A 17,902-nucleotide genomic window follows, 5' to 3' on the forward strand; every position below is an offset into this window, starting at 1 on the left:
AGTTACCACAAACTTATAGCTGCCTAAAGTAACACAAATGTATTGTTTTACAGTCCTAGAAGTCAGAAGTGTGACTGGGGTGTCATTGAGCTGAAATCAAGCTGAAGGCAGACCCCTTGTGATTACACTGGGTCACCTGGCAACCCACTCTAGTGTTCTTGCCTGGAGAATCCCAGGGACGGGGCAGACTGGTAGGCTGCTGTCTATGGGGTCGCACAGAGTCGGACACAACTGAAGCGACTTAGCAGCAGCAGCAGCAGCATCTGGATAATCCAGGCTAATCTCCTTTTTTAAAGGTCATCTGATTAGCACCCTTAATTTCATCTGCAACTTTTATTCCCCTTTGCCATATGACCTAACAAATTCACAGGTTCTGGTTTTAGAGGTAGATGTCTTTGGGAGCCCTCCTTCTGCCATCCACAGGCATACAATACAAAGTTAAGAATGTTAGTTTCCCTATCTATTATCTTCATAAATTTTCCTGGGAATACAGATACTGATTCTGAGATGGGAAGAGTTAAATCTCAGTTGTCTATATGGATGGTGTCTTTCCAAGGTGTGGTCAGTCTACCTGCCAGGACAGTCTTGACTGGTAATAGTGTACCTGAGCCTTCAACATTTGAAAGGATGAATCAAAAAGTGCAAAAGTGTGTGTCCGTGTGTGTGTGTAACTGGATCACCTTGCTATACACCTGAAACACTGTAAATCACCTACAAAACTAAAGTGTTAGTTGCTCAATCGTGTGTCCAACTCTTTGCAACCCCATGGACTGTAACTCCGTCAAGCTCCTCTGTCGTCCTGGGGGCATGGAGATCTCCGGGCAAGAATACTAAAGTGGGTTGCCATTCCCTTCTCCAGGGGAACTTCCCAACCCAGGGATCAAACTCTAGTCTCCCATATAGCAAGCAGACTCTTTAACATCTGAGCCACCGGGGAAGCCTACTTCAATTTAAAAAAAGAAGAAAAGATTATAAACTTAGAAGGAAAAAACAAAAAGCAGTTAAGCCTTGAGCAGATCACTGCCCTTGGAGATTTCTCTGTTCCTTCCAGGCGTGCTTAGCAATCCTCTTATCCAGAAAAACAGCTTTTCTGCTTAAAGTTTTGATTAACTTTAAGGTTGAAAATTTGAAGTAAAAGGATGCTTTATTATGGAATTTTGAAAATATGTGAAACAAGCAAATTATGTTTTGGAGATGGAGTATTGATAACTTACCCATACCACTTTAACATTCTTTTCCCTGGGGCTTGCCTGGTCACTTTCAGGGGTCTGTGAGGGGCAGCGCTACCTCTGCCCACAGGATGCCAGAGCGTGTGAAGTCAACTCAGGTTTCTTCCAAGTCACCCCTTTGCCCTCCTTGCCAGCTTTCCTCTCTTGTGTACTTTCTAGGTCACAGGGTGAATGAACCCCAAAACACATCTGCAGTCACAAACCCGATAAAGAACAAGTTAAGAAATGCCAACCCAGATAAGTTTGTCTCTCTACTCACCCACCCCTGAAATACTGCCAGTTTGAGGTTATCACTGCCTTTGGGGCAAACAACAATTCACAAATAAGGATCCTTAAGGTCTAGTGCTTCCCATGGAGTTAACACAGGAGACACAAGATCTTAAGTGTTCCCAACTTCTGCCATAGTTGCTCCCAACTCTGCTATAATACGCACAACCTCTTACCCTACTCAGTGGCCTAACATTCTCCCAGGCACATGCCTTCTGGTCTCAGGAGAGAGACTCCAGATGCTAAATGTAGGTGCAAACAAGATTGGCAAAGGTCACCCCGGGTGGAAAGGAGATGCAAGGGCCAGCATGCCACTTCCACCCAAGTGACATCTGTTTTTACAATGCTATTTGTACTATGGTCTTTCCAGTAGTCATGTATGGATGCGAGAATTGGACCATAAAGCAGGCTGAGTGCTGAAGAATTGATGCTTTTGAATTGTGGTGCTGGAGAAGACGCTTGAGAGTCCCTTGGACTGCAAGGAGATCAAACCAGTCAATCCTAGAGGAAATCAACCCTATGAATATGAATATTCATATTCATTGGAAGGACTGATGCTGAAGCTGAAACTCCAATACTTTGGACACCTGATGCGAAGAGCTGATTCGTTGGAAAAGACCCTGATGCTGGGAAAGATTGAGGGCAAGAGGAGAAGGGGGAGAAAGAGGATGAGGTAGTTGGATGACATCATCGACTTAATGGATATGAGTTTGAGGAAACTCTGGAAGATAGGGAAAGACAGGGCAGCCTGGCGTGCTGCAGTCCATGGGGTTGCAAAGAGTCGGACACGACTTAGCAAGTGAACAGCAGCAACAATTTGTGTGACCACCTGGATATCTGTGATAAAAGACAATATCCTAGGGATCCTAGGAGTCCCTCCTCCCAACCCCTCCATGATTCAGGGGTCAGGCACAAACTTGAAACAAGAGACTATGAACCCAGAACATCTTCTGGCTGTGAACCACGGGAACGTGGGTCCTCTCGGTCCCCAGGTGCAGAGCTGTGCTCTTGTTTTATCTTTAGCCACTTATTTTATTTTGCTATTTCAAATTAAAAAAAAATTTTTTTTTATATCGGGGTATAGTTGATGTACAACGTTGTGTTAGTTTCAGGTGTAGAGCAAGGAGATTTGATTATATGTATACATGTATCTATTCTTTTAAAAATCTTTTCCCATTTATTACAGAATATTGAGAAGACTTTCAGTCACTTATTTTAATCATTCACTCCAGAAAACTGCCCCCTGGCAGCTCCTGTCTGGGTCTGACCCTCCACCAGTTTCAAATGAACTGGTAAACACAGATGTGGGGTTTTTACATCGGGAGCGATCAATCTGAGCACATCTACAGCTTCTGCTTGTCCTTTGGGTTTGCTGGTGGCGGCTTAGTTGGATTCAGGTGTTTTCACCAGCTACTCCATTTGTTTCAGGCCCTTTTGGGATCAGACAGATCCTTGCTCTTGGCTGGGGGGTGGGTAGTAGGGTAGAAGAGGTCTTGGGGCCTTTACTTCGGGTGGCTAAAGCCCTTTCCTGATGTTACCCACCTCCAAGAAAAGGGACATTTTGCTCTGACTACCTTGTGAGTTGTAATTTTTAAATTTTATTTCTTTATTTATATTTGGCTGGGCTGGATCTTCATTGCTGCTCAGGCTTTCTCTAGCTGCAGAGGGCAAGGGTTACTTTCTAGTTATGGTGCATGGGCTTCTCATTAGCGGCTTCTCTTATTGCGGAGCACGGGCTATAGGTGCTTGGGCTTCAGTAGTTGTGGCTCCAAGGCTCTAGAGCACAGGCTCAGTAGTTGGGGCACACAGGCTTAGTTGCTCTGCAGCATGTGGGATCTTCCTGGACCAGGGATCGAACCTGTGTCCCCTGAATTGGCAGGCTGATTCTGAACCACTGGACCATCAGGGAAGTCTTACCCTGCTGAGTTACTGCAGCCAAAGCTGCATGTTCCGTTCCTTTTCAACCCACTGTCTGCTAAATGAAAAGGAACAAAATCAGTACCAGGAGTGATTGTGGGAGATGTTTTCCAAGACTCTTAAGAGTACTTGGCCAAATCAAGCAAGAACACTTATATTGAAAATCCTCTTTATCAAGGCTGGTTTTGAAGTCACTTCATTGTGTGGCAGAGAAAATGAAAAGAAAGTACTGAAAAGCTTGGACTCTTACACATTTTGAAATACTACAGAAATTCGCATGGCTGTTTTGGGCTCTGGCTGCTTGGGGAAGTTTGTGTGAGAGATCTGTGTGCCAGCGAAATCTTATGAGAGCTTCAATAATAGTGTGAGCAAAACCAGATCAGAACCCAGAGGAAGAAGGAATGAATTCTGACCTTTGCATCTGAGGGATGAGCTGGGATTTCAGAGAGCAGAGATGGAGAAAGACCTTTCTGATGGGAGAGAATCAAAATCCTAGAGAGACATGTGCTCCTGGGACAACGAGCGCTCAGGCAGCACCATGGGCCATGTTTTCAGCCCTGGGCTCTTGGGACACAACAAAACTAAAATATCATATTTTTATCATCATTTCCATATTGTGTTTTAAGAATCTGAGAACTAGCACAGGCAGGTATGCTATGCGTGCCAAGTCACTTCAGTTGTGTTCGACTCTTTGTGACCCTTTGGACTGCAGCCCCCCAGCATCCTTTGTCCTTGGGATTCTCCAGGTAAGAACGCTGGAGTGGGTTGCCATGCCCTCCTCCTGGGGATCTTCCTGACCCAGGGATCAAATCCAAGTTTCTTATGTCTCCTGTATTGGCAAGTGAGTTCTTTAAAACTAGTGCTACCTGGGAAGCCCAGCACGGGCATAAATTTGCTTAAAAGTCAAGGAGTTTGACTTGGGATTTGAAAGGACATTTTTTTTTTTTTGGATGAAAGGACATTTTTATCAGTAACAGCATGTTTGAATAATTTCACAGACTTTTCTGCAAATTCCTTCCATTCCTCTGAGGAGGTGCCCGGCAGAACACCCGGTACCCGACTAAAGAATTCCTCATCCCATTTCATTGAACGCTGTGGGTATGATCGGGGCTGGTTGGCAGGTTCAGTTCAGTTCAGTCGCTCAGTCATGTCTGACTCTTTGCAATCCCATGGACTGCAGCACGCTAGGCCTCCCTGTCCATCATCAACTCCCATAGTATACTCAAACTCATGTCCATTGAGTCGGTGATGCCATCCAGCCATCTCATCCTCTGTCATCCCCTTCTCTTCCTGCCTTCAATCTTTCCCAGCATCAGGATCTTTTCAAATGAGTCAGCTCTTTGAATCAGGTGGCCAAAGTATTGGAGTTTCAGCTTCAACATCAGTCCTTCCAATGAATAGTCAGGACTGATTTCCTTTAGGATGGACTGGTTGGATATCCTTGCAGTCCAAGGGACTCTCAAGAGTCTTCTCTAATACCACAGTTCAAAACCATCAATTCTTCGGCACTCAGCTTTCTTTATAGTCCAACTCTCACATCCATACATGACTACTGGAAAAACCATAGCCTTGACTAGACAGACCTTTGTTGGCAAAGTAATGTCTCTGATTTTTAATATACTGTCTAGGTTGGTCATAACTTTCCTTCCAAGGCGTAAGCGTCTTTTAATTTCATGGCTGCAATCACCACCTGCAGTGATTTTGGAGCCCCCCGCAAAAAAGTCTGCCACCATTTCCACTGTTTCTCCATCTATTTGCTAAGAAGTGATGGGACCAGATGCCACGATCTTTGTTTTCTGAATGTTGAGCTTTAAGCCAACTTTTTCACTCTCCTCTTTGACTTTCATCAAGAGGCTCTTTAGTTCTTCTTCACTTTCTGCCATAAGGGTGGTGTCATCTGCATATCTGAGGTTATTGATATTTCTCCTGGCAATCTTGATTCCAGCTTGTGCTTCATCCAGCCCAGCGTTTCTCATGATACACTCTGCATATAAGTTAAATAAGCACGGTGACAATATACAGCCTTGATGTACTCCTTTTCCTACTTGGAACTAGTCTGTTGTTCCATGTCAAGTTCTAACTGTTGCTTCCTGACCAGCATACAGTTTTCTCAAGAGGCAGGTCAGATGGTCTGGTATTCCCATCTCTTGAAGAATTTTCCACAGTTTATTCCACAGTCAAAGGCTTTGTCATAGTCAATAAAGCAGAAATAGATGTTTTTCTGGAACTCTCTTGCTTTTTCGATGATCCAGCAAATGTTGGCAATTTGATCTCTGGTTCCTCTGCCTTTTCCAAAACCAGCTTGAACATCTGGAAGTTCACAGTTCATGTACTGTTGAAGCCTGGGTTGGAGCTTTTTGAGCATTACTTTACTAGTGTATGAGATGAGTGCAATTGTGCGGTAGTTTGAGCGTTCTTTGGCATTGCCTTTCTTGGGGATTGGAATGAAAACTGACCTTTTCCAATCCTGTGGCCACTGCTGAGTTTTCCAAATTTGCTGGCATGTTGAGTGCAACACTATCACAGCATCATTTTTTAGGATTTGAAATAGCTCAACTGGAATTCCTTCACCTCCACTAGCTTTGTTCATAGTGATGCTTTCTAAGGCCCACTTGACTTCATGTTCCAGGATGTCTGGCTCTAGGTGAGTGATCACACCATCGTGATTGGCAGGTAGGAGGAGTTTTTGGACCGTGATTCAAGTCTCCCTCAGTCATGTCCGACTCTTTGCGACCCCATGGACTGTAGCCTGCCAAGCTCCTTTGTCCATGGGGATTCTCCAGGCAAGAATACTGGAGTAGGTTGCCAGGCCCTCCTCCAGGGGATCTTCCCAACCCAGGGATCGAACTCAGGTCTCCCTCACTGCAGGTGGATTCTTTACTGTCTGAGCCACCAGGGAAGCCCAAGAATGCTGGAGTGGGTAGCCTCTTCCTTCTCCAGGGCATATTCCTGACCCAGGAATCAAACCAGAGTCTCCTGCATTGCAGGCGGATTCTTTACCAGCTGAGCTACCAGAGAAGCCCCCAACACCCCATCTTTAAAAAATTAAATCTTGAGCATCCTTTCCCATCTGCCATAATTGTTTATCTCTGGGTCTGTTGAGTACCACCTACTGGATAGTCTCCAGTCTTCATTCTCTGCAGTAAATGCTACTGAAATAATCTGTATGCGAAGGCACTTTTTGGGTGCGTAGAGCAACCCAACCAACATGTTTGCAAAAGATTGGTAATTTTAAAAGCCCTAATAAGCTATTTTCATTGGCTGAATGAATGTTTTGACAGCCTAATGGTGATCAATGTACTCTACAGCTTTTAGACAGAGATGATGAATTAGAGCGCAACTTCAAGATCAAGCCCTGGATGAGAATTTTCCCCGTGGAGTTGGCCTGTCACCAATAGATTGCCCAAGAAAATGCAGTCCCCTATCGGCCCTGGCCATCTCCTGCAGGAAGAAACATGCAGAAGGGCTGAGGACAAGAAAGTCCTTCATACCAGTGGAGTTGGGGGGGAAATGGTTTAATTTGGGGTGTCAGATCTTTGAAAATCCCTTAAGGCTATCATTCAGCCCTTCCCCCTTCATTCTCATCACTCTCGGTGAGAATCTATATAGAAAAGGGAATGAGGGATTTTCCTGGTCCAGTGGCCACGACTCCATGGTCCCAACGCGGAGGGCCTGGGTTCAATCCCTAGCTAGGGAACTGGATCCCACACACCATGACGAAGATCAGAGATCCCAAGTGCTGCAACTAAGACCTCACATGGGCAAATTAATTGATTAATTTTTTTAAGAGAATGGTCTGGCTTTTTACAATGGGCCTTAAAATGAGCCAGCATGGGAAGAAGACTCTATAAACAAGACCATCCCCAGATATGGCCAACACCCCCTGCATAAGCCTGGTTCTGACGTTCTCTTGAACCTAAAGGCCTAAGGCTCAGAGGCCAACCGCAAGGCAACTGTTTCATCTTGATCAGTTCCAAGGTCAGCTGGATGGCAGGCACCATTTGATTTTCCCAGTGTGACCATATTGCCTAGGTCAACAGTTCCCCCTGGCTTATTTTGATCACCCCAGAAGCTGCGGGGGTGTGGTTGCTTAGGGCCATTGAGGAAGGGAACAGTAGACAGTTCTTTAGAAGGGTTTGGAAGTGCTGCTTCTCCCTGTTCATTCTTCAATCTACAGTCTTCTTAGGGACTTCCCTGGTGGTACAGTGGCTAAGACTACACGCTCCCAGTGCAGGGGGGCTGGGTTCGATCCCTGATCAGGGAACTAGATCTTACATGCTGTACCTAAGAACTTGCTCATCACAACTGAAGATCCCGCATGCCTCAGCTAGAACCTGGTGCAACCAAATAAACAAACACTAAAAAAATTAAATAAAATAAAGCCCCCTTACCCAGGCTGGCTTTCGGGTGGCAGGGGGCAGAGGGGAGTGGTGAAGGGGAATCCACACCTACAAAGAGGTCTTGTCTCCCTCTTCTCCTTGAGATTTTACAAATCAGTGATCTTAAAACCTATCACCCATAGATGAACAAGGACCTACTGTATAGCACAGGTTATACCTTATAATAACCTATAATGGAAAAGAACCTGAGAAAGAATATATATGTATGTGTGCAACTGAATCACTTTGCTCTACACTTGAACTAACACAGCATTGTACATCAACTATACTTCAATTAAAAATTAAATTAGATTAAAAATGTATCATTCAACCAGGTCACTTCTGAGAGTGAAAAGGGATGTTACTGATAATTCCCTTGGGTTAGTAGGCATCAACTGAGACTGTCTCAGGCCAGCAGGGATGTCTGACGCCCTAATTACAAGGGATGGAGAAGACAAGGAATGTGACTCATTAATGAGGCCTATTAATCTCCACCCATATAGGACTGTCCTTTGAGCCTCACACATTCCGAGTGACAATGGACACTTTCCTGTTATGTAATACCACCCCGGGCACCACCAAGTCCAAAGATAACAAAGGACAGCGCATTCTCAGCCAAGGTCCAGGAATGAATGCCACTGAACAGCAGGAGAGCCCTGGCCTAAGCCAGAGAAGAAGTTCGTGCTTTCCTAAAGTCAAGGTTATAATTAGGCAGCCCCGCCTCCTTCCCGTAATTGTTCTAATGTGCGTGCAGGCATTCAAGCACCTAGAAGCTGCTGTCTATATTTAGCTGCCATTAGCATCGCCTCTGCACAGCATTCCTATCTTATTATGCAGGGAGCACAGGCTTTGACTGGCAGTGTAGTCCCAGGGGGGTTAGAACAAGAAAGAAATAACTAGTACCTTCCAGTAACCATCCCACCATCTTCAACAAGAGGACAGCAGCTCTGGCTTTGCTGGCTTTATAGGCAGGGTCCCAAGAGCTACCTCTGAATGTAGTGATGAGGAAGACAAATAGTCCAGAAGATCAGTAAGTTGCCTTTCCTTAGAGGTTATGAGTGATTTCAAGTCTTCTGTCCTACCCTGGAACAAATACCTGCTTCTTTCAGGAGCTAAAAGTAAGAGTTTCAAATCACGTCATTAACTGGAGGAAAACCTCATAAAGGAGCTGGTATTCCCTTGGAGGGGCTTCCTTGGTGGCTCAGTGAATCTGACTGCCAATGCAGGAGACACAGTTTCCATCCCTAGGTCCGGAAGATCCCCTGGAGGAGGAAATGACAACCCACTCCAGTATTCTTGGCTGGGAAATCCCATGGAGAGAGGATCCTCATGGGCTACAGTCCATGGGGTCACAAAAGAATTGGACACAACTTAGCGACTAAATAACAACAATCCCCTGGAAAAGCAGACTGTGTTGTTGTCGAGGATAACAGCTCTCTGCTGGACAAAAAGCAGCATGTCTTCTATCTGCCTGTCAGATAAAGAGTCAATAGTCGATGAAATTGTTTATGATGAGTGAATGCAAAATAGCATCTACAGTCGCAGACAATGAATGACGTCTTCGTTTATAAGACGAGGGCTATGGTCTGGCTTGCCTCGAAGGGTTCTTACTCTCCAGCAGTTCATACTCCGATCATGTGTGTAATCCCTGAATTACATAAGCCAGCCTGTGCTCACACCCACCAGCTCCCCTTGCTCCAGAAGCAAAGGCTGGGATTATTGGAAAAATCAGAGCCAGTACAGATATGTTCTGATCTGGTTTTCCACAGAAAAGGCAGTAGCTTAAAACAGCAGGAACAGGACTTCAGTGGTGGTCCAGTGGTTAAGACTCCGCACTTCCAGTGCAGGTGCCGAGGGTCTGATCCCTGGTCACGTGGGTCAGGGTTAGAGCCCACATGCCACAGTTTCCCTGGTGGCTCAGCGGTAAAGAAGCCGCCTTCAATGTAGGAGATGCAAGAGAGACTCAGGTTTAATTCCTGGGTCAAGAAGATCCCCTGGAGTAGAAAATGGCAACCCACTCTAGTATTCTTGCCTGGGAAATCCCATGGACGGAGGAGCCTGGTGGGCTACAGTTCACTCATGGGGGGTCGAAAAGAGTTGGACATGACATAGACATGCAGCCAAAAAAAAAAAAAAGCAGGAAAAATTTCAGGACTATGATTGTGGGGACTTTTACATACTGCTCTGACCCTCAGGCTGCATTTGCCCTTACTCATAATGTTTTCCTTTATCGCACTGGATACAATTTCAGCTCATTTGTTATACTGTCTGAGATTTTATGAATCGGAGATTAGAGGTGACAAACGTAGGGAAAGAAAATGTTTTCTTTGACTCTCTTCGAGTTCCTTGCTGGGCCTGAAAATTAAACTGACGAAGATGGATTAACATATAGAAAAGCACACAGATATATGTAATGCAAATTTTATGTAACATGAGAGACTTCATATGGAAATGAAGACCCAAAAAAACAGTTAAACCTGAGTATTTTTTTTTGCTAGGTTTGATGGGGTGACATCTGTGTAGGAATTTGTCATTATTGTTTAGTCACTAAGTCGAGTCCAACTCTTTGCGACCCCATGTGTATCCCACCAGGCTCCTCTGTCCATGGGATTTCCCAGGGAAAAATACTGGGGTGAGTTGCCTTTTCCTTTTCTAGGGGATCTTCCTGACCCAGGGATCAAACCCATGTCTGCTGCATTGGCAGAAGGGTTCTTTACTATCTGAGCCATGTGGGAAGCTCCTATGAAGCAATATGACAGGTCAAAGAGTATAAAGTGAGTGGTGGAAACTTGGCAAGTCCTGTTTGGATTTTTCTGACATCCCTTTATCTTTGTAGAGAAGGATGCTCCTTTCCTCTGGGTATATAGAGAGGGTACCACTTCCATAAGGGTGTTATGACCTGTCTTGGGGAGAAGTAGGGGAAGATCAGTGTGAACCTCCTGCTTCTGCCATTTTCTCAAATGCCTTCAAATTAAAATATTTACTATACTAAGGGGCTGTATTATGGGGGAACATGTTCTGAACCCCACATCCTAAGCATCTTCGTAAAAGGGCAATGTGAAGCATCCATTAAACTTGTGCCCCTAGGGACTGTTGAATCACGCGGCTTTGCCTCTCACATTTGAGTTCAGGCAGGGGGGTGTATTAATAACCGGAGCATCTCCCAATGCTATCTCTGACGGACAAGGACAGAAGCATAGAACTTCCGAGCACGCGTCCTCGGTCTGCTCCCTGCCCAGAATCTCAGCTGCCCCCCAGGTTTTGAGCCTTCTCTCCCCACTCTGATCGTAATCAGATCGCCAGACTGCAGGTATTTCCTTTCCAACGCAGAAATGTGAAACCTTCTGGGGTTCAAATGGACGATTTAGATTCAACTAATCACATGCTCCTGCAGGAGAGGTTGACTCAGAGCTGACGCGTGGAGACGGAGACGGGAAGCAGTGCCTCATTTTGCTGGCATGGATTGTGGCAGAGAGAGCCTGGTTCTGGAGACCGAGCCAACTTGGCAGCTTCCTGATCCTGGAGAGGTGGCAGCTCTCTCGCTGAGCCGGGGTGACTTGGGGAGTCTGTTGTTCCTGGAAGCCTGCCTGGTGCCTGCAGCTCTGGTCCACCCAACAATTCCGTGCACTCTCCAGCCCTTCGGAAACCCCCTTTGGCTTGAACTAACTAGAGTGGATACTGTTGTCCCCAGTTAACCCCCTGGCTAATACAGATGGAGCTAAGATGGGATGGGAGGGTAGGGGGGTGAGGGGATGGTGAGATGGGAGTGGGAAGAGTGGTAGGGGGTGGGAAGAAATGTTCTGATGTAGTAGAAGAGTCTAGAAAGAGATATGGAAAGTTGGCAAATATTTCGAATAATGGCTACCATTTACTGTGTCTGTATCATGTACATTATTTTCAACCCTTACAACTGTGCTAGGCATTGTTGTTTAGTTGCTTAGTCCTGTCCAACTATTTTGTGACTCCATGGACTATAGCCCACCAGGCTTCTCTGTCCATGGGATTTCCCAGGCAAGAATACTGGAGCAGGTTGCCATTTCCTTCTCAAGGGATCTTCCTGACCCGGGGATCAAACCTGCATTTAATACATTGCAGGTGGATTCTTTACCACTGAGCCACCAGAGAAGCCCATCTGATAGGCATTATTATGCCCATTTTACAGCTGAGGAAATAGGCTCAGAATGGTTAAGCAACTTGCGTAAGGTCACAAAGCCTTCAACAGTGAATCAGGAATTTGAATCCAGATCCTTTGTGCTCAAGGCTCCAGATCTCTCCATTTTTTCCCTTTGCCCAGACCAGCTCTGCTTGCAGAAAGGAGGAGAAGGGAGGTCCTTTCCTGTTCCTTTTACTCTGCTTTGCTTCCCACTCTCAGAGCCCAGATGTTCTGCAAGTCTGAGTCACTCTGCAGTTTACCTGCGTATGTGCTCAAAAGGTTAGGTGGGCAATTCATTCTTCTGGAACAGCACTTACCTTAGAAAACACTGACATAATGGGGGAAATTTCCATAATAGACAAAAAACTGCCAAGAGTCCATCACTGAGGGGCTGGGGTTACAGCAGCTATTGCTGTATTCAACAACTGTGCAGCTTGAATTTTTTACAAAAAGCAAGTGTGTGACTTTTGTAGCTATACATCACAGTTAGCACCCCCAACAAATGATGGGAAAGCAACAAAACATAAATTGCGGTTCTTATCGGATGATGGGATGATTGGGGATTTTTATTTTCTTCTTCATGCGTTTCTGCATTTAAACATATTTCTAAAATGAGCATGGACTCAAGTTACTTTTAGCTGCAAGGAACAGAAAACCCTTCCTCAAGCTGGACTGCACAGTGCAGACATTGACAAGTACAAGTGAAGTCTAACAGAAAGGGAGCCCCAGGCAAGAGGTACGTTCACCAATGACCTGCTCTGTTCCCTCCATCTCTCCTCTCTGCGGCCTGCCCCTCTCCCCCACCCTCTCTGCCTCATCAAAGCCTGCTTACCCTCCAGGGCACAGCGCAACTGTCACAGTCCCGGGAATCAGAGTGGACACAGCAGTGTCCAGACACAGAAGTGTCCAGACACAGAAATGGGCCCATTTTGTTACAGTGTCTCCTTTTCAGAATGCAGAAGCCCTTCCCAAAACCCCTGACAGACTTCCTTGGGGGCTCATTGGTCAGAACTGGGTTACAAGCCCACCCCTAACCCAGTCCCTGGGAGAAGGACTGCCTTAGACTCGCCGGGTCTACCTGCTGGAGCTGGGGCAAAAGCCAGCTTCCCCTGAAGTCCCCTGCACATGGAGGACAGTGCGTGCCTGAACAGAACCTGGCTTTGGAAAGGAAGACGTGGTCAGCGGATGCTGGGGAGACAGTCTGCTGTAGCATATACTATTTTATTTATTTTTTAAAAATCACATTGATATTTAAAATTTTTAAATTACACTTGGACTTCCCTAGTGGTCCAGGGGTTAAGAATCCACCTGCCAATGCAGGGGACACAGATTCGATTCCTAGTCCGGAAGAATCCCACATGTTGCAGGCAACTAAACCCATGCACCATGACTACAGAGTCTGAGCCCTAGAGCCTGTGCCCACAGCAAGAGGAGCCGTGCAATGGGAGCCCGCAGACCACAACCCCCACTCTCTGCCACTAGAGAAAGCCCTCGAGCAGCAGAGAAGACCCAGCACAGCCAAGTATTAAATAAACAAATAAACGAAATAAATTACCCTTGTTGTGGTTAGAACCACGGCTGAGGAATTTGGCAGGAGCTATGTTGATGGGTCTCCTCTATTTATGAAAGCTTTCTGTGCAATCACGGCCTAAGCAGGAACAAAAGCCTTCTTCTCTTTCTGCTTCAGGGTATTGTTTTTTTCTAGGGACATCAAGAACTGAACAGATCCCAGCCAGTCATCATGGGGCTTGAATTTCCTTAGGTGTGTCTATCACTTGGGTCACACCAGCCAGACCACTGACTGGGGCTCCTTACTTTGCTAATAAAGTTCTTTTCTTAAAGTGTCATGACTCAAAATTAAGTTTTGTCTGTAACCATGAAGAGTCCTAAGCTTTTATCAGAAGTTATTTGATGTAGAGTTCTTAAACATCTAAAATTTTTAAAATTTATTTTATTGAAGTACAGGTGATTTACAATGTTGTGTAATCTTTGCGAAGTAGCAAAGTGATTCAGTTATATATATATGTGTGTGTGTGTGTGTATATATGTTCTTTTTCATATTATTTTCCATTATGATTTAATCACAGGGTATTGAATGTAGTTCCCTGTGCTGTATAGTAGGACTTTATTGTTTATCCATTCTATATATAATAGCTTTCATCTGTTAACCCCAAACTTCCAATCTATCCCTTTCCCACCCCCTTGGTGACCACAAGCCTGTTCTCTATGTCTATGAGTCTGTTTCTATTTTGTAGATAAGTTCATTTGTGCCATTATTTTAGAATTTACATATGAGTGATATCATATGATATTTGTCTTTCTCTGTCTGACTTACTTCACTTAATAAGATAATCTCTAGGTCCATCTATGTGGCTGCAAATGGCATTATCTCATTCTTTTATATGGTTGAGTAATATTTTATTTTATTGAGTAATATTATATATATATATATATACACACACACACACACACACAATGAATGGATTAAGAAGATGTGATCTTCTTAATCCATTCATGTCAGACTTCTTAAACATTTAAGGGCTTGGCCAAGATGAATGAAATGGTCCTGAAGATGACTTGGATTCCAGCATTGAAAGTCTGAGGGTGGGGATATGAGGAGCCACTTGTGGTTACCTCAGGTTTTCCTGCGTCCATAACTCCCTCAGCACTGCTTGCAGCAAGTCTGAACCAGCTGCAGAGACGTCATCGGTTCCTTTCAGGCTGTTGTACAGTAGCTAAACTGCTTAATGCAAGCGACACAGAAATTAAGACAGAGGGCTCAATGTCTTCTATCAGAGAACAAGCTTTGCTTTGTATCGAGACCCAAATTGACCTCAAAGTCTTTGCTGCTCGATGCATGAAAATAAGTAGTTGTAAAGAAAAAGCCAGGGAAAAAAAACTTTCCATTTTTTTCACCAAGTTAAGGGTACCTTTAATTTCATTCAGCATTGAACTTTACTGAGTTGTTTTTTTTTTTTTTGCCTCCATTATGTCATGTTCTAGGCACTCAGGAGGTCGATGATTATAAATCTCAGAACAATGAGCGGATGGAAGAATAAATGGAACATTAAAAAGTCACACAGGTTACTCCCTCTGGCTATTTAAAGAATTTATGAGTCAAGCCTATTTGACTGCTGCAGAGGCCATATGGAAATACCTTAAGGCCAGATACATTCCTGGTTCATGGGCGCAGCAGAATGTCCTGGGATACACAGGTGCCTCTGTCCATCACGTGCTCCCACATGGCCAGTCGGACTACACCTGGACATCCACATGCCTACATGCTTAGGGGTGATGGGCTTTTCACTAAGACACCTGGGCATTCAGGTTTTGATCCTGGTGAGCTGGAAGAAAGAGCAAAAACACAAGAACTGGGGCTGAAGCAGAGAGAGGTTAATGCAAGGGAAATACTCCCGTGAGTTTTGGAGTCAATGTTAGGGTCACAGTCTGCCCTGGAAGTTACTTACCATGTGTGTGCCTTGGTGTTCCTACCTGCACAACGGGATCTTATGAGGACCTGTGATGTTGCATGTAACGTGCCTAGCACAACAAAGGAAGCTGTTATTAAACAATAACTAAATTAAATACAGCACCATATTCAATTACCATAGCAGGTGAGAGGTACTGCCCCCTGGATCCAAAGATCCGAATTCTCTGTAGAGATGAATCCAACAACCCTTCTATTACTTCCATTCCCCTGGGTGTGGAATAAGCCTAGGTCGCCAGCATCACAGGGGTTCCTAGGAGGCTCCCCTGAACTGTCCAGAGGCTGGTCTGCAGAAAAGCCCTTTGTGTTGCCAAACAGGTCCCAGGAAGCAAGTTCCTTTGCAGATGAACATGGTGAGCCTCTGAGCAAGGCCCAGCCCACATAGAGGCTGCCCTGGAGGCCCAAGGACAGCAGGGTCTTTGTTCTCTGACTCTATCAGAGCCTGGGCCCTAAACTGGACAGTAGTTCTACCTTGTCCTTCCTTTGGCCTCACTTTCCTTAGAGGCCACAACTGTTGGGGATCAGGCAAGAGCACATGCCCTTGGGGTCCTGGTGCACCCCCCCTACTCTGTGGGTTGCAAACACCTTCTTCTCACCTTTGGGCCGAAATGATGGTGGAAGGGGAGCGAGCAGTAAGTGTCCCCATCCCTCCAATGAGACTTCTGTTCTAGCCAACTGCAGAGGGTGGAATGGGGGTGTCCCTGAAAGATGTATCCAAGTCTCGACCCCAGGTAGCTGGGAGATGCCCTGATTTGGAAAAAGGGTCTTGGCAGATGCACTAGAGGGTCTGCAGGGGAGAGGCAATGGTCGTGGATTTTGTGGGGCCCTAGTAGCTCAGACGATAAAGAGTCTGCCTGTGGGAGACCCAGACTTGATCCCTGAGTTGAGAAGATCCACTGGAGGAGGGTGTGGCAACCCACTCCAGAATTCTTACCTGGAGAATAATTCTATGGACAGAGGAGCCTAGAGGGCTACAGTCCATAGGGTCGCAGAGAGTCAGACATGACTGAGCAACTAACACTTTCAACACTTAAATCCAATGACTAGAGTCCTCAGAGAAAAAGAAGAGACAGGCTTGACATTCGGAGAAATACAGGGGAAAGGCAGATGTAGAGACGGGAAGACACAGATGCAGCCCTAAGTTATGGAATGCCTGGGTCCCTGAGAAGCTGGAAGAGGTAGGACTCAGCTGCCCCTGGAGCCTCAGGAGGGACACAACTCTAGCTGGACCTTGATTTTCCTCCAGAACTTCTGGCCTCCAGATCTGGGAGAAAATAACTTTCTATTGTTTTAAGCCCCCAACCCTGTGGCAGTTTGTTATGACAGCCCCAGAAAACCAACACACCAGTGCCAGGTGCTTCCTGAGTCCATGTGGTGAACCTGCTGTGTGAAGTTCAGAGGTGTTGCTTGTGTCCTTCGGGAGTACAGAATGAGGGCAAGCAGGCTCCTGGTTTTGCATCGGAGTGGTTGCACCTTTCTGGGGAGCAGCAGAAGGCCAGCTGGTGTCCCGGAGGCAGCCAAGGGTCATGCCTTGGCCGGAGCACAGTGCCTGTCAGAGGTAACAGCAGGAGCAGGGCTGGCAGGCACGTCCCTGTTAGCATCAGTGATGCATTCACACTTTGGCGTTTGGTCCAGTGAGCTCTATGAGTCTGGAGGGTGGCAGGGACTGTTGCGTCCAGCCAAGCAAGATGATCATCTCTGCATGCATCCCCCGATCTCTTCAAGTCCGAGGTAATTTTAGCAAGTGGTTTCCCAAGAAAGACCCCTGTATTTTTCAGCATGTCTGTGTTTATGGCCATTCAAGAGAGGACTGTTCTTTTGAACAATACTCTTCATATTATTTTTCTATTTGGGGGAAACTGAAGATGGAGAAGTGTGTTAAAAAGTGTTAGTCACTTAGTCAGGTCTGATTCTTTGTGACCCCATGGACTGTAGCTCACCAGGCTCCTCTGTCCATGGAATTTCCCAAGCAGAAATACTGGAGTGGGTAGCCATTCCCTTCTCCAAGGGATCTTCCTGATCCAAGGACCAAACCCAGGTCTCCTGCATTGCAGGCAGATTCTTTACTGTCTGAGCCACCAGGGAAGCCTGGGGAGGGACTTCTCTAAATAATATAGGATGATGCTGGTAAGCAACCACAGTGGTAGGTAGGAAAACAATAATCTGTGCCTAGAGAATATTCCAGAGACAGAGCTGTGAAGGATGCCTGGCTGTGGGCAGCATTTGCAAACAGCCTAACCATTTCCAAAATGTTTTCACAAACATTTTCTTATCCAGGCTTAGCAACCCTGTGAGATATAGTTTTCTGACACCAAATTGCATCAACTTCCAATTAAAAAAAAAAGTGTTTCTTTTTCCCCTTTAGAAAAGAAAAGTTGTTTTGGGCTACTGAGATGGCACAGAGAATCTGCCATGGTGGGAAGTGATGGGAGATGGATTTTCTGCGGGTGTGAAATGAGCAGAAGGGTGA

Source organism: Cervus canadensis, chromosome 1 (genome assembly GCF_019320065.1).
Source record: "Cervus canadensis isolate Bull #8, Minnesota chromosome 1, ASM1932006v1, whole genome shotgun sequence".
Taxonomy (NCBI): Eukaryota; Metazoa; Chordata; class Mammalia; order Artiodactyla; family Cervidae; genus Cervus; species Cervus canadensis.